We start from the raw sequence: 23,329 nt of genomic DNA, 5'->3' as shown, positions 1-23,329 counted from the left end.
GGTGATATGGTCATCAACAGAATGGAGCAGAGGAGAAAACCTGACAGTAACTAAGTGGATTTTGGAGGTTGCTTTTCATAGGTGTTAATAAAATAACTATCCAAAACTGTATCACAGGATCCCTTCCCCCTTCAAATTCTACAGCAGATGTGCCCAACAGCTCAGAGTTTCAAATTTGGCCCCCAGCTCAATGTTGAACAACCATCTTTTAAGAAAAGAAATTCACTGGGTACACACTTGAGGGGATTCTGGTATAACTGGCAAGTTTCTTCTGAATTGATGGGTGACCCAGCTCTGAAGTGTGTTAAAACCCCTCCATTCATCTGAATCTCAAGATGGGTCAGATCTTTGTGCAAAGTGTTGTGTGAAATGAGGTAGTTGGATATTTACCTTAGAAACCCAAGGAAATGCTGCTCCAGTTGTTTAGATGCAAAATTAAAACGTCTGATTTTCAGTAAGTGTGAAACCAGACCCACAAATATGAGAAATTGCTAAAGGTAGGCTGTTCAGAAGTGAGATGAAGTGTGAAATAATATATAAGAACCTAAAGAAAATGTTATTTTAAACTAGTGGTATAAATCTGTAGTACTTGAACCCAATTGCATGAGTTAGTTTATCTCAGCTGGATAAAGTCCTGTCAAAGTTTTTTATATGATCTCCTCCAGGGATGTGAATTTTTCCATAACAGAGGTGTTGGCCATTTCTGGAAAGCTCTTGCAATGAGTCAGGCATGTTCTACTTTTCCATTTTCTCAGAAGAACTCTTTAAATACACTTGAGGCAATGGAAAGCCATCTGGAGGCAGAAGCTGAAGGATGGGTTGTGACTGCCTGGTTCAGTGGTGCAGAGCCTTGAGGATGGGGTGGGAAATGGACTATCCCATGTCACAGCAAGGTTTTTGTCAGAATTAAATCCATTATTTATTTACTTTTACTCTTCAGTGATTTTATATATTTTATAAATACAGGAGTCTTGGAAGCTTCAGTGAGGCTCTGATCAGCCACTTGGGTTACACCACCATCTAATGTCTAGTGCAGATGAGGCTTTTGCATGTCCTCAGGTGATAACTACATCTTCAATAACACAAATTTCTGCAGTCCCACTCAGACTGTTAACATCTTGTCTAATCTAAAAAATAATGTACACTCCAGCTTAATCAGACACCATGTGATTTCTCTAGTGTGTATTCCAAGTGGAAAACAGATGATTTGTTTATAAAGATGAGTTTCTTGGACCACAGCTAAGATCTCATTATTTATTTAAAATTAAGTTGTAAAAATACAGGAGACATCCAAGCTTACAACAGCTGAGAATTCCCCATACACATTTTTTAGCTGCTCACAAACTTGCCTCTTCCTCCTCACTGACAGGTAACAGAGTTGATTTCCCTGAACACAGAAGTAGCACAGGATACTGGGAAGTTTACACCTCTGAATGTTTATCTTGATTAAATATGTTCAGTGAGTGCTGAAAGAATGATGATTAAGATGTTCTCTGCATGTAAATCGACATTTAGTTGGGGCTGATGGGACTGAAGCAAACAGAGCAATTAAATAAATCAAGGTCAGTGTAAGACTGAGCTGCCAGAGTAGAATTTGGGTGTCAGGCCAGGTCTGGATCTGACAGCTCAGAGGAAAACAGTACACACCAGTTTTTGAAGCCCTTGCCATGGCAAGGAATGCATGAGGATAAATGCAAACACAGGAGTCCATAGCCTAGTTCTGCTTATTTGGCAGCCAACCTTTTTAGACATAAATTGCTCTCACCTCCCACTCTGTGAGTCTTTTCTTAGGTTCATGTTGTCCTTGCATTAGCTCCTTGTAGTAGTGGGACTGTGCTGAGCTTCTTCAGAGGCCCAAATGAGTATTTGCATTTTCACATTGCATTTCCACATTGTTCCCACTAGAGCTCACATTCATTTTTCGCTTCCCCACACATTGACTTCAAAACATGAAGTGTATATAATGATCAGGAGGGGTCAGGAGTAGCCAGCAATGATTTACAAAGGGGAAATCATGCTTGACCAGCCTGATTTCCCTCCACAAAGAGGTGACCAGCTTGATGCATGAGGGAAGAACAGTGGATGTTGTTTGCTTTGAACTGCTAAAGCTTTTGTCATTGTCTCCCATAATATCACCTAAGATAAGATGACAAAGTATGGCTTGAACAAGTGGACAGTAAAATGAATTAAAAACTGGTTGAACCACTAGACCCAGAGGTGACACAGACACAGGTCTGGGACCAGTGACACGAAGTCAAGTAAGAGGAAAATCACCAAGGATGTGTCCCAGAACTCTGGCCTCACCAGTGCAAGAGTAGCACAGATTTACCAGAGCAAGTCCAGCACTGGGTCACAAAGATGATTACTGGGTTGGAGCATCTCTCATATCAGGAGACACTGAGACAGCTGGGACTGTTCAGCCTGGAGAGGAGAAGGCTCAGGGGGATCTTATCAATGTCTATAAATATCCAGTGGAAGAGAATGAAGACAAGGGAGTCCTTCTCTTCAAGGACAGGACAAGAACAACTGGGCACAAACTAAAACACAATAAATATTTACCATGAAGAAGGTCAAACACTGGGCCAGGTTGCCTGGTGATGATCTGGAGATAATTCAAACCAGACTGGACACAGCTCTGAACAATCCTCTCTGGGTAACCCTGCTTGAGCAGTGCTGGACTAGATCTCAAGAGCTGCTTCCAGCCTCAACCCTTCCATGATTCTGTGACTATAAGAGCACATGGCACAACAGCAGCACTCATCTTCTTTGAAGGCAAAGAATATCCAAACTATACCATTGCTCATTAGCTTATTAATTGTTCATTAGCATAGATCTCATTGCCATAATAAAGTATGTATGTTTTCAGACTGTGCTTTAAGTTGCAGGCAATTTGACACACTCTAATACAATAATTATAATTTGAAGTGCAGCAATGACCAGATCCAAGAAGTATTTTGGCTGCAGACTCCCAACTTTTCAGGAAGTTCCAGTGCAGATCTGCACCTAGCACCTGGTTCCTGTCTGTGTAATGGGCAGAACCAGCATTTCTTATCTGAGCAGCCACCTGCTATTTCAAGAAAACCCAAACCCCACATTGGAGACATTCTTGTTTAGATTCAGACTCAAGGTTTTTTAGCCAAGGTCAAATCTGTTGCTGTAAAATATTCTACCTGCTCCACTCCATCCTGCACCTCTAAATATATTTTAAAAACATAGGTTTTAAAATGTTTTAAAAGAAGACAAGAAGGGGACATTGAATTAGAGCAGAACAAGACAAGAATAAAAATGTTTTTAAACAGATTTGATTTTTGGTTTTTTGGCAAGTTTTTTAAATAGCTCTTGGTGATGCATATTGCTAAAATGGAGCCAGAAAAAAACTGTTTATGAGGATATTTTTTTTCCAGTAAGTGAAAATCCAATTATTTTTATTTGAAGGCTTTGGGGTTTTGATGGTTAGGGTTTTTTTTAATTAACATTTTAAAATATTTGGGAGATTGTTTTTCAAATGAAATAAGCAATCACTATCTGCAGAGGATTGCTCTCCCTAAGTGATGGTCCTTTCCCATCTGAAGAACCAGGCACAAGAAGAGAAATCCTGAGTCCCAGATCTTCCACAGGAATTTTTACACTGTAGGAAGGTCTAACCTCACAAGCTGAGACTGCATTTCTTTGGCACCTTTTTCAAAAAAATGTGCTCCATTACAAGTAAATGTGCATTATTACAATAACACAATTGCCCTGACAGAGTGTAAATTCAGACTGCAATTTTCCTCATTTTGTTTTCTGCTGGGCACCTCTGGTGACACTTCTTTTTCTGCAGTTGCCAGGGATATCCCCATACCACTGGAGTTCTCTTAAACCACAGCTAGTGTGAATCAGTTCTGAATCAGATTTTTTGAAAAGCAGCCCTAAAAGGGAAAGCCTCATGTAAAGAGCATTAGTGAAAGGTATTGTCTGCCTGGACTAACACTGGACATGATCTGCCTGGACTTCAGGGAGGCCTTTGACACTGTCTCACAGAAGATCCTCATGGAGGAGAACATTGTATGTTCTGGATGGGCAGACAGTGATTTGGCTTGAGAACTGGTTGAGTGGCTGAGTTCAGAGGTTGGTGGTCAGTGGTCAGTGGTCAGTGGTCAGTGGTGTGGAGTCTGGTTGGAGGGCAGCAGTGGTTGTAGCCCAGGGGTCATACACTGAGTCCAGCCCTGTTTAACATTCTCATTAACAGCTGGGATGATGGGGCAGAGCTGTGCCCTTAGCAAGTCTGCCAGCAACACCAAACTGGAAGGAGTGGCTGATGTGCCAGAGAGTTGTGTATCCATCCAGAGGGACCTCAGTGGGCTGGAGGAATGGGACAACAGGAAGCTCATGGAATTCAACAAGGAGAAGTGCCAAATCCTGCTCCTGCTGAGGAAAAATGCAGGCATCAGGACGTGCTGGAGACCACCCAGCTGAAAGGAAGCTTGATGGAAAAGGACCTGTGGGTCCTGCTGAACACCAAATTGACCATGAGCCAGCAGAATGCACTTGTGGCCAAGGTCAGAGGTATCCTGGGCTGCATTAGACAAAGTACTGCCAGCAGGTCCAGAGGGGTGATCCCATTTATCCAACACTGGCAAGGTGAAAATCTGGAGTTCTGTGTCCCATCCTTAGTGCAGACAGTCAGACCTACTGTACCATGTGGGATGCTGCCTGGCCATGTGCTCCTCATCTCTGACTGCTGCCCATCAGCACAATTCCATGCATTTTGGCCCATCTCGTTTAAAATACACCTTCCAACCCAAGCCATTCAAGGATTTTGTGTGCTGAGCCTATTGCCATTTTTCCTTCATGATTGTGTGGGTCTGTGCAAATAATTTTGGCACCTAACTTCAATAATGAGACCCCTGTACTCTTTACTACTCTTTGTAAAACACTGCTAGCCCACGTTGGGAGGGTTAGAGAGTAACCTGCATGACCATGCACTTCTTGCTGTCTCTTCCACCCCTTTTTCTTTGTGCCAGTTTGGCAGAGTAGGGTTTTCCTTGAACAGAGGTTTTCAGCAGTGCTGGTGATGGGGGTGACATACAGAGTTGCAGTGTCCCATCCTCACTTGCATGCCAAAAACTGTGGACTACATCTCGAGTAGAGGCTCCTTGTCCTCCTGTAACCCCTGGCACCGGCACAACTCATGCAGCAGGCTGCTGTGTCTGCCTTAGAGGCTGGTTTTCTTTGGTGTTGAAATTTCATGAAGCCTTAATAACTCTCACTCATAACTTTCCAGCCAAAACTTCACTGCTGTTGACCCTGAAAAAATGAATATATAAACAAAAGTCTGAGAAGTGAATGCAGATGAGCTGAACTGACTTGCTGATTAGGACTATAATGGCTTAATGGGTAAAGCATGTACCCTCTGAGTCTCTTGCTTTGGCTTAGTTGTGGTGATGGAGAAGAGATAAATACCAGCTGAGCATAAGAAATAGGGAGACGAGATCCACCTGTCATTGGCTCTTGGTTATTTTGGTCACTGCAAGGACTCTCAGGAAAGAAAACCTGATGTCTGGCAAGATTTGTTAGAAGAACTGTCGCTGTTGAGCTGCTAGAAGAGAAAAAGACCCAAGTTCTCAGTGTGGCAAGAAAGAGAGGGTTTATTATTTTGATTTCAATATATATATAGACTTTTCAGAGGTCGCCCAGATTGGTCAGCCAGAAACCTCCCCCTAGGCCTGATTGGCCAGGCCTGAACTGTCCAAATCTCGAGACACTGTTTAAAAAACATCCAAACTTTATCTTTGTTTATAAAACACAGCGAAATGTTCTCACAAGAAAAACCTGTGCTAGCCACAAAGAACCATTAGCATCATCTCCTTATTAACAGTTTTACCACATTCAGAAAGAAGGTGTTGGGTAAACACTGTGCCAGAGAAATTACATATGTTTGTAAAAAGCATCTCCTCCATCAGAGTTTGACCAGTCCTGAAAACAATGAGCTAAGGTACATCATGTAATAGGTAGTCAAGCACAGAAAAAACCAGAAAACATCACAAGTTTGGTTCACAGCTCAACAACAGCTCCATACAACCTCATCTACCAAATGAATAAGGAAAATAAAATATTTAAATAAAAGCACAAGGCCATAGTTTTGCCTTCCTGGCACTGAAAACTTGGCCCCAGATCTACTGTGCATTTCATTGACTACTGATAATGTGTCTGACAAACTTCGATTGAGTTTGGGGTTTTAAGTAAACCTGGTATCCTCCATAGAATTAATTGTCCCCAGTTCCCCCTAGTTCAACAGCCAGAGCCAGGGCAGCTCTCCTTTGAGCTGCTGGAGGTGTTGATGGTTGCTTGTTGCTATTCCTTTTGTTTCTTTCAACTGGGGTATTCTCCTCTGGGAATTAATCCCATCAATCTTGAAGGTAGTCTTGCAAAATTAGGAATTATGTAAATGAAGGAACAGGTTGTCCAGAGAAGTTGGGCATTCCCCATCCCTGGAAGTGTTCAAGGCTGAATGGTACTCTGATCAGCCTGGTCTAGTGGAAGGTGTCCCTGACCATGGGGGGTTGAAACTAAATATTTTCTAAAGTCCCTTCCAACCCAAAACTTCCTATGATCCTATGATTCTAAAATAGGATGTGCTTGGAGAGGGACAAAAATATAGAGGGGGGAAAAAAGCAGCAATGTCCTGGGGAAAAGGAGGAGACATTTTAGTGCTTCAGGGATATTCAGGCTCAGCCTCTGAAGTCGAAGTGTCCTAATCCATTCTGATTTTCTGAAATGATTGAACATGTACTTTAACAATATGGATTCTTGCTTTCAGAGCCCAGCCAGCATAAATCACAAATCTGCATTGTCTGCAGTATATATGCCACATTTTATTACCTTGGTTCACGGCCGACACTTAATTTAATGCTCACCCTTTCATGTAATATATTGTGAGGTATGCATCACTTCACCGTTCTGCACCACGGTGCTCAAACTGCCTTTGGTATTGATCTATACGATGATTAAACCTCAGCATTCTTTAAGAACCTGGGCTCTCACAGCACTAGATGGTGCTAGAGAATGCTCTTAGCCAGCTCCGGGGCTGCATCCCCATAAATTCCCTCCATGTACCATTTATTTTTGTACAATGCAACAGCATAATCTGCATCCAGCATCTACATTTTCAGTGTTTCAGACGGGCTGCTGGCATTGCCCATCACTCTTCCTGTCTGGGTGATGAGAAGTTGCTTGTTGTTGCCAGGGGCAAGCTGTCAGACTCACCAGTCAAGCACCCAGGTCATGAGACTGCCTTCAAAAACAGGGGATATATAAATTTTTTTAAGTGTACTTTTATTTGCACTCGGATTCCTAAGCTCTAGGACTGTTATGATGCTATTTATGTGCTCCCTATGAAAGCTTGGGAGTGCTGGGCACTAAAAGATCAGAGCCAGGCATGGGTATGAGCAACAAAGTTCAAACCACAGCTCTGACCTTACTGGAGGGGGTTTGGAAGTTTGGTTTTGACCCATCCAAAGTAAAGAAACCACCCTTGGAAACCACCAGATGAGAAAGTAAATTAGGAAACAGAGTAGGGAGTTGTACACTTCTGTGTTTGCTAACAGCTATAGTAATTCTTTTGGCTGCAGCACATGCTGGCAGAGGAGGGTTTGAGGGAGACCAGGGCAGCTTGCACCCAGCAAGAGGTTTTCTCATGGCATTGAGGGCAGAGGGGATCTTTAGCTGGCCCAGCAGGGTTAGGCTGGGAATGTGTCCTGTGATGTGCAGAAAGGGAAAGAAGTGGGATGCACTTCACCTCAGACATGACCCTGGCACCAACATCAGTGGGTCATTTTGTCACCAGCAGCGGCACCATGTGAGGACAAGCTCTTGGAGAAACCCAAGTGTTCATCCTGCTTCTCCTGCCAGGCGTGCCAGGGAACCAAGGCACACAGATAGCATAACAGGGATGATACAGGGCACTTCTCCCTCTGTGACAGCTCAGCTGTGAGGCTGCACATGGGGCTGTGCAGACCCAGGTGCTTATGGGACAAACATGGAGCCTGGTGCTATTAGCACCAATGTTGTGGGTTTGGTCCCTGTATGGGCCACTCACTGCAGGGCTGGACTTGATGATCCTTGTAGGTGCCTTCCAACTGGATATTCTGTGCTCCTGTGATCCAAATCAGCAATATTTTCATGGCACTGGTGCTGTAAGAAATGCTGCCCAGCTGTGCCTATCCAGGAAGTGGGTGCCCTGCAGTAAAACATGCATTGTAAAACATGGAAATCCAGGTGGGTGTTTTGGACCCTGCAGTTATGTACCTCTGATATCATGGACTGAAAGCAGTTGCTTCTTTTGGCTTACATAAACTTGGTTTCATTGGTGCCACGTGTTCCCATTCTGGTCCTGCTTGATGATGGCATTGAACCCAGATGGAAACTGTTTGAAGAATTTAGATATGATGCCATGGAATTACAACATCATCACTAAAACAACCAATCAGACAGACAATGGCTAAAGAATGACATTTCCAGGGAACTGAACTCGTGTTTTCAGCACCATTAAGACATTTAAGGGACACAGTCAGATCACATTAGGCCTGTAGACTGTTTTGAAACATCAGTGGAATCATTATCATTTTTCTTCTAGTTGAAATCAAATAGTTTATATGAATTTAAAGGTATCCCTCGAGCACTCACAGAGGGTGGAAGTGCAAACCAAAGGGGAAACCCCACTGCTGGGCTGGTTCTCCCAGTTCAGTAATGTACTTAAAGTCTCTCAAGAAACTTGCATGCTCAAGAAACTTGCCATGGTGTCTCATCCCTGTCTCATGTTATATCACCCACAGCCTTCTAACATCACACAGGGAGGGAAATTTGCTTTTAATTGATTGTTAACCTACCCATGTCCCTCTGTGTGCCTTTTATTTACATTAGCAGTCTGAAAGAGCAAAGTATTCCCCTTCACATTTCACTCTGCTGGAGAAACGGGTTTGCTGTCATCACTCCTCATAAGCACAGCCTGAGACCCGCTTTCCTAAACTCTCCCTTCCACCATTTGTCTTTACTACCTCATAGCTGTCAGCTTTTCTTCTAGCTGCTACTATGAAATGAGCACAGGGTTGTTTTGGCCAAAAAACCACTCAAGGATCAAGAAGCAGAGGAGGAGGAGGGGAGCAATTACTGATCTTTGAAGGGAAAAGTGGAGAAAGCTGGGAAAGTATCTTTGATTGGGGGTTGCAACCCTCAGCCTCCAGATCAAAAATCACCATTAATCTTACCCAATAATATATTCAAGGGAATTGTAAGCAAGCATTTATCCCAGCATCACCAACATTCTCTAATCCTGCCACAAAGAAACCTCTTCTCTTCTGAAATAATTTGATATGTGGAGAAACCCTGAAGAGGCTTTCAGTTCTCTTATTGCAACAGCTATATTAAACAAAGATTGACAGTGCTCTAGAACTCCCCTATCCAAACATATTTTCCTTAAGCAAGTTATTTCATCCATGCTGCCTCAGTTTCCCCACCTGTAAAATGGACATAGTGGGAGCTTCTGGTTTGGCAGTGGAAGATGTGCCCAAGGAGAAACTGGATTTTCTAAGATCTGGTTGATTTTCTTTCCCAACATTCCCAGCATTTTCCCAAACATTCCCAAGAACCTGGGAGGAGTAAATAGCCCAAATTACTCTAGAGAGAGCCCTTGTTTGACCACCCCATGAAAAACCAACATGGCATGTTCAAGTGATTCCTGTTCAACCGATAGATGCTTTAACAGGCAATCAGATAAATACATTTATTTTCCCCAGAGAAAGAAACCTTCTGCAGAAAAGGCCACTATATCTCCATGCCCCTGAAACCTCCACATGGGCCAAAAAGTCTAAACATTTCTTTCCAGGCCTTTGGTTTCCCAGAAGGTGAGGTTTTTTTCTAATGGCTAGTGAAAATTCAGACAAATGTGTCAAATATTGCAGGGATTTCAGAATGAAAGAAGAGGTCTATCAGTATAAGAAAAAGAAGGCAAAGAGAAGGCACCTTCCTTTACCGTGTTCAGGCTTCTTGGCATCCTGCTGGGTAATTCACCCCCATTTTGGGGATGCAGAGAGAGTCCAAGAAAAATCTGAAGATGGAAGTGGGCTGAATTCTCACATTTTTAGTGAAATCCTAGGTAAGAATAGCCCACCAGACGGGTGCTGGTTCACTGTGCAATTAGATGTAACCAATACAACAACCACTCCGTGCATTAAGCGGGAGCCAGCAGGCACTGGTGGTGGTCCAGATTGTCACCTGGGTGCTGCTGGGTGCTGTCACCCACCTGTCTGGTGCCAACCCCGTGTCCTTTTCAGGGAAACCCCACTGCTGCCATCCACCACCGAGCAGCGACCCTGAGCTGGGTGTGCACACCAGGGGGACAGCCAGGGGGACAGCACGGAGCCAGGCTGTCCCCTCACTCCCCTCCACCTCCCCCGAGCCGGCAGCGAGGACTTTATGTCCTAAAAGCTCATTCTTTCCATAGCGTAAAAAATAAACCAGCATGTGCTCCTCCGCACCGCCGCCCGTCTCCACAACGGCCCCGGGTGGGTTGTTGGTGTCGTTCGGCTCTGCCTCTCCTTAAATAACAGAATTACCGCGGGTCTAATCCTGCAAAGTGCTGAGTAACAGCTCGTTCCCAATAAATTAGGCAGGCACTCAGCGCCGCAGCCTGATATTTGTATCCATGTCCTCCCGGATTATCAGTCTCTCCTCCTCGCTCTCTGCCCGGCCCCTCGGGGAGCAATTATCTGTGAATGAGAACAGAATAACTCTTTTAGCAGAAGGTTTCCACACTCGCGCACAAGGAGCGCTCTGAATGGATTTATCATGCTTGCTAAAAAGGGAGGTGGTAAAAAATCCCCCCCACACTTTCTCTCTTTTTTTTTTTTCTCCTATATTTTAAGGAGAAATCCCTGAAGCGGCTGCCGTTCCCCGGTGGCTCCACACACCAGGGGGGAAAAAAAAAAAAGGAAAAAAAATAGAAAAAAAATGGATATAGTAAAACTTTTTAAGGCAGGCATGAATCGGTTCTTCAGAAAAACAAGGCAGCGGTGCCAACTGGAAATGTTTGCTTTGGGGGTGAGTTAGATGGCTGGCGTCAGCCAGGGCTAAAGACATGCCAGCGGAATGCAATATTGGGGAAGCAGCAGGTCACTCAATCACTGGCAATTTGCCCAGGAGCAACTGGATGCCTTCAGATTTTTTTTTCCTTGTGTGTGCATGTTGCCTTTTTTTTTTTTTTTTCCCTTTTCCTAGGCAAACAGAGCCCCAGCAGTTTTGAGGCTGAGGAGCTGGAGAATGGTATTTCTGAAAGGCACGTTCCTGCAGGAATACCCCCGTGGGTCTGCTCGGCTGCACAGCGGTGACATCTGGCAGAAGAGGCTGCGCTGGGATGGATGAGGATGAATCCTGCCTGCTGCTGCCTCCACAAGGCAGGAGATGCAGCACAGTGCCAGGGGGAAGGGATGGGGCAGGAAGATGGGACAGCAGTACCTCCAAAAATACCCTCCAGCAAAATTAGAATATTTCTTTTCCTTCAGTAACAAGTATCAGACACTGTAGAAGAGACTTCTGTTTATATTTTGGGGAGGCATTAGGATTTTTTTCAAGGTCGATATGCTTTATGGGAGTGGAGAAATTAGGTAAAAGACAAAAAGGAAAAATTTCCCCTAATGAACAATGTCCATTAACTCCCCACAGCACAGGAGGAGGCAAAGACCCAACAGGCGTTTTTGTCAGCACATCTGTAGTTTTTCATTGCTATATCATTTGTGCAGAGTGCCAGGCTGCACACAGAGCCCAAAGAAGCCAGGGAGGAAAAGTGTCCCAGCAGGAGAGACTCTAAACGAGCTGGTGGCCTGCCTTGCACCAACCAGCAGCATAAGGGATCTGCCTTTTTTGCTAACACGGGAAATCAGTGTTCGGCCAGCAGATGAATGCAGCGCAGTCACCAGCACATGATGGGCTGATGTCGACTGTGGCAGCTCTCCAGAGGTAAAAAGGAGCAGTAAAATTGCCCTCGTTGTTGCCTTCTCCATCCATATGAATAAAACCCAATGTTTGAGAGGGAGGGCACCTCTTGTGAAAGGAAATCCAAAGACCAAGTTTTACCTGAGACTCCAAATGCACAGGGTTCAGTACCCCTCTGAAGCATTTTCATGGTTAAACACCCCCACCACATCCACCACAATGTCACCACTCCACGGGGGAAATGAGATTTTCTCAACGAGATTGACACTGCAGAAGAAGAGGCAAACTACTGCAAAGACAAATCTTGTCAATCCATGGGAAAATTGGAGAGAAAGTATAGCTGTTTGGAGGCAAATCACAGCTATGGTCAGCAGGAAGGGATCCCTGAGAGGTCTCTGAAGCAGGGTGTGTACCTCTGCTCTTCTGTCGATGTGTCCCGACCTGGCAGCAGCCCTTGCACTGTCATGCCATGGTGCCCAATGACAGCCACCAGCTCACCCCAGTCCAAAGACCATCAGGCTTTGAACTGCAACATCAGCTCAGGACACAATGCCCACTTGAAATGCAGTGTTTTTTCCCCCCACTTCTGATTTCCAGAGTCATTGGAGCAAAGATGGTTTTAGCTTGATAACTCTTGTCTCTCCATCAACATCTTTCTTTTTACATTTTCATCCTGTTTTCAGATCTTGATCCAGCTACAGGGGGAATGAACTAAAATACCCTCAGCATTCAAGGCCTCCATCACTCTCCTTTTCTGCATCTATTTGCATCTTATTGAGATTCATAGCTGGAAGAAGAGCTTGTCGTTAAATCACTGGACCAGGGCTTTATTTAAAATGGATTGCATTCTCAGGTCAGTCACCAGTTTCTTGTGTAACCTTCAGAAGAATCCCCCTTCCCCAGATTCTGCTGCTGTAAGATGGATATTGTAACTTTTTCTTTTCCTTGCTGTGCTTTTATTAGCCTTAAGAAGAGACTCTCTCACACAAAGTGTGTGCAGAGGAAACTGCGAAAATTATTTAGTTTTATTGTAAAGTCAACCATTATTTAACAAAATACCCAAGTTCCTGACATTGTCTTCAGGAAAAAACCATTTCACCAGCTCCTTTTCTACTTGATTAATCCTTGTAAAAAGTGTCACACTGGGTTGTCCAGCCCACACAACTCTTTCAGATGCTGCAGTTGTCCATTCAGCCTCGACACTTAATTGCCTGCAAGTGCCTCCTTCTTCCCAGGGATATGTCTAGTGTGGTCCAAGGAAGCCCTGATGGGCAGTGACAAAGGAAACTGAGGACATCCCAAAGGATAAATGTCACAGTGAGTTCTTCCACCCAACCCTGTGCTCCAGGACTGCAGATCAAGGCAGGGCAGCCAATGGAGATGGGCAGGACTCAGTCCTTTGCTTCTCATTGCCTCAGTGCTGCTGTGTAACTTGGTTTTGTTTCCCATACCTCAGTTTCCCCATCTGGAACGCAGAAATAATTATCTTGGCTCCTTTTTAAAGGTCTTTCAGATGAACAGCCCTTTTAAAGAGGTAAGTTGTATTATAAGCAACGGCCTCTCGTGTCTGCCAAGAGCCAAAAGTGATATGAGGGAGATGAAATTCAGACCACCTCATCAGTGAAGCATGTTGACCTGGCCTTCAAGACAAGGTTAGGGCTCTTGGAGAGAGCCCATTCCTTTTTTGGGACAGAAAGGAGTGGACACAGACCCAGCACATGCTTTCCTATTATTAGTTGTTTGTATCCATGTATTGCTGCAAACGTGTACAGCCCTCAACAACCCCCAAAGCAAGGGCACAGCCTAATGTCATCTAATCCAGTGAGGTTAACACAATGAGGGACGAGGAGAAGCTGCCCAGGTAATTTCCCTGTGAGGGGAATGGATCCAACCAGTCCTCACCAAGCCTCGGAACCTCCAAGAGCCTCTCAGCAGGACTGGAGAGGGACAAGAGCAGGCAGAGGGACCTGCCTGGGGACCAACTGGAGAGCACAGCATCTCCAGAGGACCAGGTGGGTGACTCACATTTGGCTGGGGAAGGACGCTGGAAGCAGGCGAGGTGCAGGCACAGGCGAGGTCCGTGAGGAGCTCACAAACAGGGCTGGAAGCACGACCGAGAGCTGCTTTGCACGGCAGGGCCAAATCCGTCCCTGGCAGCGCTCCCCTGCCGCCGCCGCGGTGTGTTTGTGTAAGGATCCACCGGCTGTGGGGCTGGCATGCCAGCCAGGAGGCCCAGACACGAGGACAGTGCCAGATGCCAGGCATATTTTGTCAGCTGCGCGGGCTGCGGGATGTCACACGGCGCTGGCGCTGCACCTGCGCGACCCCGACCGCCCGGCTATTAACAGCCGGCGACAGCGCTCTGATGCCGGATGGCTGACCGCCCCGGGCACACGGACACATCAGCCTCCCCGCTGCTAACCCCGGCGCTCTGCTGCGGCAGCGACTGATGATGCAAAAGCACCTCATGCTTGCTCCTGGTCGGGATGCGATGTGCGCGGCCAGCCCGGTTCTGCCGCGTCCGGCCGCCCCGCATGGTGGGATGCTCAGTGCTCCTGGTGCTCCTGGTGCTCCTGGTCCAGCCCCGTGAGCTGATGAGGCTCTGAAGGTGCCGTTGCTGAATGTTTGGGATCCTCCAAGCAAAGATGAGGCCAGCACAAATTTCTGGGAGAAAGGCTAACAGGGGAACAACCAACACAAGGTGTGAAGTGTGTTTGGTACTTATAAACATCCAAAGGCAAGAGCTGCAGTAGGCACTGAGTATTTGGGGGTTAAAAACGTCTCAGACAAGGGGGATAACATCTGAAGGGGTCAAGTAAGGAGGCATTGGTGAAGAAAGCTACATTTACCTATCTTACCACCCCCTCCACAACAACCTGAGCACCAGCCCTGAGCAATCCTTGCACACCCAAAGGAAAGTCCTGCCATGTCCAGCCCCTTTGCAGGAAACATGCAGTGGGTGATGGCCTTCACATTCTCTCTTTCCTTTCACTGCTGACCCAAAATAAGAGCAATCTGACTAATCAACAGAGCTAGTTAGCATTAGGATGAAACATCCAAGAGGGACTGCAGACTCTTAGGGACACAGATTTTGGTGCCTTGGGACACAGAAAAATGATTTCCCAGGCATCATGTGCACAGCACAGCTGGCTATGTGACTTTTCCTCTTTTCCCTCACCAGTTCTTGGTTCTCGCATCGAGATGATTTTGAATGCCAAAGCATTGTGCTTCATCCCTCTTTATTTCAGGCCGCAGGCTCACCACATTTTGGACTGGTTGCAACCCATCTGGTTTCACTAATACTTCTAATATAATATTTATAACTAGCTAAGAGCTGATCATATGACGGGTGTAATCCATAAGTCATGTGCCAGTTGTGGTTATTCTACATCTCAAGCCATTTTTGTGTGTTTTGATGTCCATAGCCTGCTGGGGTATTTCTAGGTTTTGTCACTGTTGTACCTTTCCACCTTTGCAGCCTGGCATTAAAGGAGGCTGTCTCAGTAATTGAGAGAAAAATAATCACTTTGTTTCCACCCAAAAAATAGGAAATGAGATGAGAGAATCAACCAAAGCCTTTACTTGCCATCATCTTTGGATCTTCTGAAGCAACTTGTGTTTAGGAAAGTTGTTGAATCTAAACAAAATCATCTTCCCAACAAATTCCTCCTTCCCACTGCCAGAAGGATCATCCAACAGAAACCCAAACCAGGTCTGACAGCTTTAGCTTGTCCATAGCCAGCTATGGCAGCCCAACTTCATCTTCAGTGGACACAGGACATTTCCTGGCACACCATCAGGGAGGAAAGATCCTCTGCATTAAAGGGGGAGTTCCAGCTGCATGCAGATACTTCCTTCTTGTTCTTTCTGGCCTTCTTACCCTACATTGCGAGGGTTGGCAAGTGGGAGGAATATTTGGAGAGATGCTCAGACACATCAAGAGATGTTTCTTACCCCTCCCAAACAGCACTTTATAAAATACCCTGAAGAAATTTTGGGTGAGACCATATTTGGGAAAAAAAAATTCTAAATAAACAAACAAAAACCACTTTTTCCTTAGTTTTGAAAAGAATGAATATCATTAGTGTTAAGCCACTGGCACCAGGCTAGGATCTGGCCCCAGTGTGGCTGCACAGAGGCAGAAGGAGAGTGAATTCTCCCTTTCCACGGGTGCTTAAAGTTGGCCACAGCCTGTAAAAGCAAATGATTTAATGATTCATTCTGGCAAGCGGGGAAGGATGACTTCAGGTTTGAGCTTCCCACATCACTTCTAGCAGTTCCCCCCGGAGATCCAACACGTCAGTGGCCAGGAGGATTGCACAACTCAGAGCCAAGAGGTGCTGCCTCCTCAGCCTCCGGGGCAGAAGCACAAAGGAGGATCCCTCCGTGGCACACGGGAATTCAGCAGCAAAACAGAGGCTCTGCATCAACCCCAGGAGGAGAAACTGAACCTCTCCTTTTTCTGCAGAGCCTTTCAGCAGCAGCAGCAGCAGTCCTGTGGGTCAGTTTATCCAGAACGGCTCTGCACTAATGGGATTAAGAAGCTCTTCACTGCTTGGATCGCTTCGCAGGGGGAAGATCCAAAATCAACTGATGGAAAACAGGATAATTCCTCCTGCGGAGGGAGCAGGATTGTTTGTGGAACCAAACGATCAAACAATGGCTCTGAGTACTTCAAATGTGCCATGCCTGGAGACACGACCCCAGACTCTGAGGGCAACGGGTGGGGTGATGCCAGGGCAGTGTCAGAGCTTGGCTGGGACCCCATGGCTGCCCTGGGGGGCAGTTCTGTGGGACTGTCAGTGTTTGAGGGTAGCAGAGGTGACAGGGAAAAGGAGCAGTCATTCTCTCAGGCAAAACTTGTGAACCTCAGAGTTGGAGGCTCAACTCCCATGAAGAGCGCTTGAAGGAACTTAAAATTTCAAATTGCCCCAGGGTTTGTGACTGAGCAGTCCCAAATAACACATCCACCATAACCTGAGAATGTGCAAAACACTTCAATCTGTTGCAGAACTGGGTTTCCTCTTCCCCACAGACACCACAAGGCCTTGTACCTTGCACAAACCCTTCTCTCCAAAGAGAAAGATACTCTCAAATTCCTCCAGTATCAACCTAGCCAAATCAATTTTCTGGTTCATCCAGCCCTCAGGGGATTTGGCACTGAAGAGGGTGAACTGGCTGATCATCATCAGCACCAAACACCTAGAATTTGTGACAGAAGAGCAAGGCAAATTGTGGACACCCATCAAGCCTCCACCATCAAGAATGGGAGTCAACCAACTCAACCAACCTCTCCAAGAGCCTTCATCAGTGAAAATATTTCACACTAGAGGCAGTCACACATTTAACATGGACGTGTGATTTCAAATCTGAGTTTTATGAGCTTGTCAGAAATAGTTATTAGAGGACTCATATGTGTCCTGTTTTTCTTCAGTCTCTCCCAGGGCAGGGAGTGAAGTCTTGTGACAGACAAGACCCTACTAAGAGTTTCCAGTGTTCACACAGAGCTTGACACCTCAAAATTACATTATTCAGGCTCCTCTCCATCTGGAAGAGTGAATGGACTACATTTGGCCTAAAAACTGGGGTTTCTTCTCTCACAAAAATTCTGACTTTTACTTGCAGTAAATAGAAACAGCTAAAAATAAACTTTCTGCTTTTAGATGTAAAACATCAGTAAACATCTGAAATTTCATGCTGAAAACAGACACTTCTCAAAAAAAAGTTGCTTAATCCATAATGGCATTTTCTGACAGAAAACATTTGAAAGGTAAACATTTTGGAGCAGCCCTGGAAATGTTTCTTTGCCTAGCTCAGTGCAGTGCACATTACCTATTTAAAATATCAGTTGGAACACTGACATCTGAACCTTTAAACAGAGAAATCTTTTTTACCCTCCCTTCCAGGTAAGCTCAGCAATAGATCCTCATAATGATTCTATGCTTTCCTGCCATCCCATTTCCACCTTGACTGGGACCGGGTTTGATAGTTTTCAGGATATACACCCACCTATTTGAAAGCAAATTAGTATCCCAGGCAGTTATCAGGAGCTCTGAATGTCATTAGGAGCAATCAGCAGCAGGAAAATGGTTTTAAGTTAGGGTGAATGCAAAAATTAAAGGGCCTCAATGTCTTGTTTTACTGTGCATCATGTTTGGCTCTGCTCAAAGGTGGGTGGAAAGCACAGGAATAAAAATGTCCACATGAAAACTGGAGTCAGGTCCACAGCACATGTTTCACTAGGCTCCTGTTTCAGGGCAGCTGAGGTTGGCTTTCTGATCAGCTCAGCCCCAGTATCACAAAGAGAAACATTATCGGGTCTTTCTGGTGTGCTAATATCCAATTTATTTTTCAGCAGTGCAATTTCCTGCCTGCTCTTTGAACAGCTATCAAAGGACAAGACACCAGATCATGGCAGACATTCTTCTAGTGCTGACATCTGCTAAACTAGTCAGTCTGTTCCTATACAGCCCACTCAGTGCATCCTAAAATATTTTATAAGCCACCAGTGGAACAGAGAACGGTAATGTGGGTCCCTGACCTTTATTTGAGCCACCTTGATGTTCAGTACAGATGGGGAATCACACTTCAGGAGCCAGAATTTCTGGGTCCATTCAGTTTAGGGTTTCTGTGTTACCTCCAAACCCAATAAAATTCATTTAATGCCATCTGGCACTTCATATCCTTCACTGTTTTTCATCTGAGAGCACTGGCAAATCTGCATATGAGGCTTAATTCAAAAGCCTCTGAAAACCAATGGAAAGATAGTTTTGGATCATGCCTAAAAGTGCAAGACTTTCTTTAGAGAACTGCTTTCTACAGCTTGGCTGGCAGATGTTCCTCCTTTGAACAAGCACTCAACCAGCAGTGAACACATTCCAACAAAACATCTGGACACCTAGGAAAAGATTGGTCTCATTACATTTAGAGAGGCCAAGAAATATCACTGATAAGCTATTACTCAAACTCATATGTATTAGCTCTGTTGCTATTTTTGCTTTGGGTGACACCACTGATACCATGAATATCAATGTGTTTCACAAACATAGGCAAGTACAGCGAGGCACTACTCACAGCCCATTTTCAGAGTTATTCATGGAACCTGAAGTCTCTGTGTCACTGTCTCTCATGTCCTCTCTGGCTGTAGCCCAAAATATTTCCCATACCAGTGCTGACTTCTGCCTTAGTTTTGAGATCTGCAGCCAGGGACAAAAAAAAAGCGCCTAAGCACCTGGGAGTTTTCTTGAAAGTTTGCCTCAACCAGTCACTGTTCAAGGAGTCCTTTTCAATTTTTTTCTGCTCCTCACCATCCTTCTGGGTTGCAATTGTATCTCCTGAGCAAGACCTCTCCTATCCCTGATTCACATCTCCCTGACTTCATTCCCATTCCATCTGTCCTTGTCCTGGGCCCTCCCCTGTGTCATTGCTCTTCCCAATCTTCAACTTAATCCCAGGCTTAACTCTTTTTTTCCTTCTTGAAAGAGTTCCTAGATATATTTTGACCAAATTTCTGGTCTCTCATCTCACTTATCCAGACCCCTGTATTCTTCAAATTCATATCCACTGACCACATTTGTTCTCATTCACTTCTTTTGAGCCCTGCCCAATCCTGGCCACCTTGCTGAGACTCTCAGTCTAATTTCTCTTTCCTATATTTTTTGGTACACAGCTCACCAGGGCCCTGATCAGTAAAGAAGTGGGAAGTTCACAGACCAAGCTGTCAGAAAGTTGATAATGCCCACAGAGTATGCATTTATGTGCTGTGAAACATGTTAGGAGGCCAAAGAGGAGAAACTGTATTGCAGAACTGCCTTGAATTTTGGCAGGGGTAATATTTTATATCATATTAAATGTAGGAAGACATTTACTGACTAGCACTAACCCAAGTCCTGCATTAAACTGATGTATTGGTTACCAGTCACATCTTTCATATTTTAAGTAATGGAGCTTTTTCTCTTCTTTCAGGATGCTGACAGGCTGTAACACAAAACTGAAGAGTTGTACTGAAAGGAAGTTGAAAGGGAAAGCTAGGAGTCAAATGGTTTCAGGACTCACAGGCTTTATTTAAACAGTACATAAATGTTAATAGAATGAACAACAGAATAAAATCCATCAGAAGCAAAGCATGGGAATGAAGTTCAAAAAGGGAATATGGAAGAAACATGCACACAAGTAAGCCAATCTTAAAAGTAAATATAAATCTGTTGGAAAACCTTCTGAAGAGCAATTTTCTAAAGCTCTGAAAGCTAATAACAAAAGCTGCCTCAAACACTTCCAAAGCAAGTAGTTTTCCAGACAGCTGTTCAGACTGATAGATGATCAATATGTGATAGATGAGCACTCAAGACACATTATCTCGTGATAGCAAAGTCAAATAAATACTGAGGATGCATCCCACACTGCAGCCTTTCCTTACTGAGAGCACATCTGAAGAGATACCTCAAATTGAAGTGTCAGTAGAAAAGATTTTCAAACAAACTGATAAAGTGAATAAGACCAATCTGCAAGACCAGACAGCATTCACCCAAGAGCTCTATGGGAATCCAAAGAGGAAATTGCTGAATGGTTATCCATGGTGCAGAGCCAGCCTGCTGTTTAAAGCAGCCTGTGCCAAAAGAATAGAAGCAGTGAATGTGATGCAAAATGAAAAAGCATTTTCCAGAGAAGGATTGAATACAGACAAGCATGATTCTGTGTAAAGCAAACTGACAAACATTCTAAAAATGAACATTAGACACATCAGAAAGCAAGGTGTAATGGAGAAGAGATGGATGTCATGTCCCACAAATTGAGTTCTTTGGGGGTGTCCTTGAGGGGATGGTGATGTGAGTGATACCATTCACTTGGCTTTACAAATGTGAGAACCTAGGAAAAATTTCAAGGTAAGAGCTGCTCTGGAGGGTTTTCTAAAAATGAGAATTTAGTGCTCTATGGGGATTAAAAAGGCAAAGATAAAATTAAAAACTCTCAGGAAAAGACTTCAGAACAGTATCACAAATTTTTGCACATAGCTCCAATGCACCAATCTCATAAAGCATAGAGCAGAACTACAAAAGACAAGAAAGGGCAACAAGACACCAGAGACAGGGAACAGTTTCCAGACAAGAAGAGCCAGAATAGGCTAAAACCTTTCATCTTGGGAGAAAAAACAGCAGAGGGGATCTGAGAGGTCTGTGAAGTCACGAGCTGCATGGAGAAGGTGAACAGGAAATAATTGTGCACCATTTCTCAAAACTTCAAGGGCCAGACAGACACTAACTAATGAAATTATGAGACAGCAAGTTAAGAACAGAAGAAAAGGACATTTCTCTCACAAATGAGTTATGGGACTGTCATGGACACTAAAAATTACAAATTAGTACAAATGGGCTTAAAACAGTAATGGTAGCTAGCTCCAGCAGGGCTGCTAAACCCCATAATCCAAACTCAGCCTCAGGAGATCCCTTAGCTGCTGACTGCCAGAAGCTGGAATGATGTAGCACAGGTAGCACCACTCTGCACTCAATGTGCTTATTTTCTCTTTTTTTTTTTTTCCAGTTTCTTACAATCTTTCTATTTTATAATTTCAAGGTAAGTCATAGCAGCATGATCCCTGCTCCACATCCTTATTCACTAATATGCCTCTAAAGAAATGTGTCCCAACATGAAGTTCAAACTTAACCAGAGACAAGATGCTACATGAAATTTTGTGGAAAAATACACCACTGACAAAATCTAATAATAAATTCAACCTTTCTGATGAATGATTGATAGAAGAAAATTACAAACTTTAGCAGGTGAAAAGACCTTCATGAAGACAAGCCTCTCTAAGCATCCTCTACCTTCTAAAAACCTTGATTTTTCCACCATAGTGGGAGCAGCCTACTGGAGATGTGGGCACATTAGCTCATGTAAGTGAAGCTGTCAGTGACTCTTCCCTTTTCACCATTAAAAGCTCTTTTACACCTGGAGAATTTGACCAGAGATTTTAGAATAAATATGCCTCTAATTGCACTCTCTTTACATAACCACTAAGAGTCACTGGGAACTCTTGGGACCTTGCAGACCACAGTCAACAGCCACCATTGAAAAATCTGCCAAACAAATGCTTGCATTGCCCTCACCCACAAAAGTAAATTTCCTCCCAAAATTTATAGGTTTCAACTAAATGAGAGACTGTCCTGTACCTATGTTCTATTTAAGGTCAACTGTCCTTTTTCTAAAACAAAAGAATATTAAGCAAAATACTTTAATATCATCACACCTCATCTTTTTCCCTTTTTTTTTTTCTTTTTATTGTTTTTCAGGGGACCTGAAACTCCAAAACAGAAAAGCCTAAAGGATGCTGAGGCACTTGGGGTAACTAAGTTTGAGCTAATGTTGATCCTGGGCATCTTGTTGGTGCTGTAGGGGACAGGGATCTCAGTGAGGAGCAGGGCTGGGGGAAGGAATGACACATTACTGCTGGTCTGCAGGATCCACAGGAGATCAGAACACGACAGGGAACATCCCTCTAGAGGAGTTTTGGCAGGGCTAGGACTATCCCTCATGTCCATCTCCACACACAACCCCTCTCCTGACCACAGGAACAACCTCCCAGCCTCAGACAGGTCCTAAGCAAACAAATGGGAGGATTTTTACTGTTTTTAATGATGTATGAGGTCAGATGGAGCCAAAGCCAGACCAGCTGCCAGCACAACTGTGCATAAATCAGCGCATTGGCTCAGAGATGGATAAAGAGTTGAGGATTTTGCAGGTCCTTACCCAGCTATTCAACCTCCCATACATTTCACACCCAAGCAATTTTGGAGCCAACACTGCTCTTGCTGAAGTCCATGGAGCATTTGTCCTTGGCCTTGATGGCCACAGGGTCACTGGTCTAAGCTGCCACAGAGTGGCTAAGCTTCTGACAGGTCACTGGAGACACCTCTATTGCCCTGCCTTAGCTGGAGGGAGGCACTGAGACACTAGTTTGGGTAAGATAGTACTTCCACTAAGGCTGGGCAGAGGACTTCAGGTTTTTTTAAATTTTAAACAACATTGGTTTTTTTATAAAATTGAGCCTCTCCACCTGCAGCAGAGTGCATCCAAACTGATTTGCAAGGCTGCCAAAGACCCAGTGTCTCCCACCAAGGAGTATGTACCAGAAAGTCAGACAGCTGTTGGGAATTCCAGTGATCCCTCAATTCAGAGGGATCCTGTGTGATTATTTAGTCCAGCTTTCCACATAAATTCATACAATAACTCCTGCTTCATGTCCCCAGCTTAAACTGTAACATCTGCTTTTAAAAAGTGTCCAGCTTTCATTTATACAATTCAAACAGCATAGACTCCACTATTCTTTTATGTGTTACATTGCAAAGATCATTATGTTTGGCACAAC

At 44.4% G+C, this 23,329-nt stretch overlaps 2 long non-coding RNA genes across 2 annotated transcripts; one reads left to right on the top strand and one right to left on the bottom strand.

Annotated features, from left to right (window-relative positions):
• Nucleotides 1-9,746: 9,746 nt before the first annotated feature.
• Nucleotides 9,747-14,166, bottom strand: LOC146438691 (uncharacterized). Its single transcript, XR_014851893.1, has 2 exons — nucleotides 13,993-14,166; nucleotides 9,747-10,745 (listed from the first exon to the last, which is right to left on the bottom strand). It is a non-coding gene; the product is annotated as an uncharacterized LOC146438691 (long non-coding RNA).
• Nucleotides 13,678-22,996, top strand: LOC146438690 (uncharacterized). The gene is made up of 3 exons (XR_014851894.1): nucleotides 13,678-13,979; nucleotides 19,933-20,139; nucleotides 22,254-22,996. It is a non-coding gene; the product is annotated as an uncharacterized LOC146438690 (long non-coding RNA).
• The last annotated feature ends 333 nt before the right edge of the window (nucleotides 22,997-23,329 follow it).

The sequence above is a fragment of the Lichenostomus cassidix genome, chromosome 4, assembly GCF_008360975.1.
Source record: "Lichenostomus cassidix isolate B80296 chromosome 4, HeHo_3.0, whole genome shotgun sequence".
Taxonomy (NCBI): Eukaryota; Metazoa; Chordata; class Aves; order Passeriformes; family Meliphagidae; genus Lichenostomus; species Lichenostomus cassidix.
Note: the sequence above shows the minus strand (reverse complement) of the source record. Positions and strands in the feature narration are given on the sequence as shown.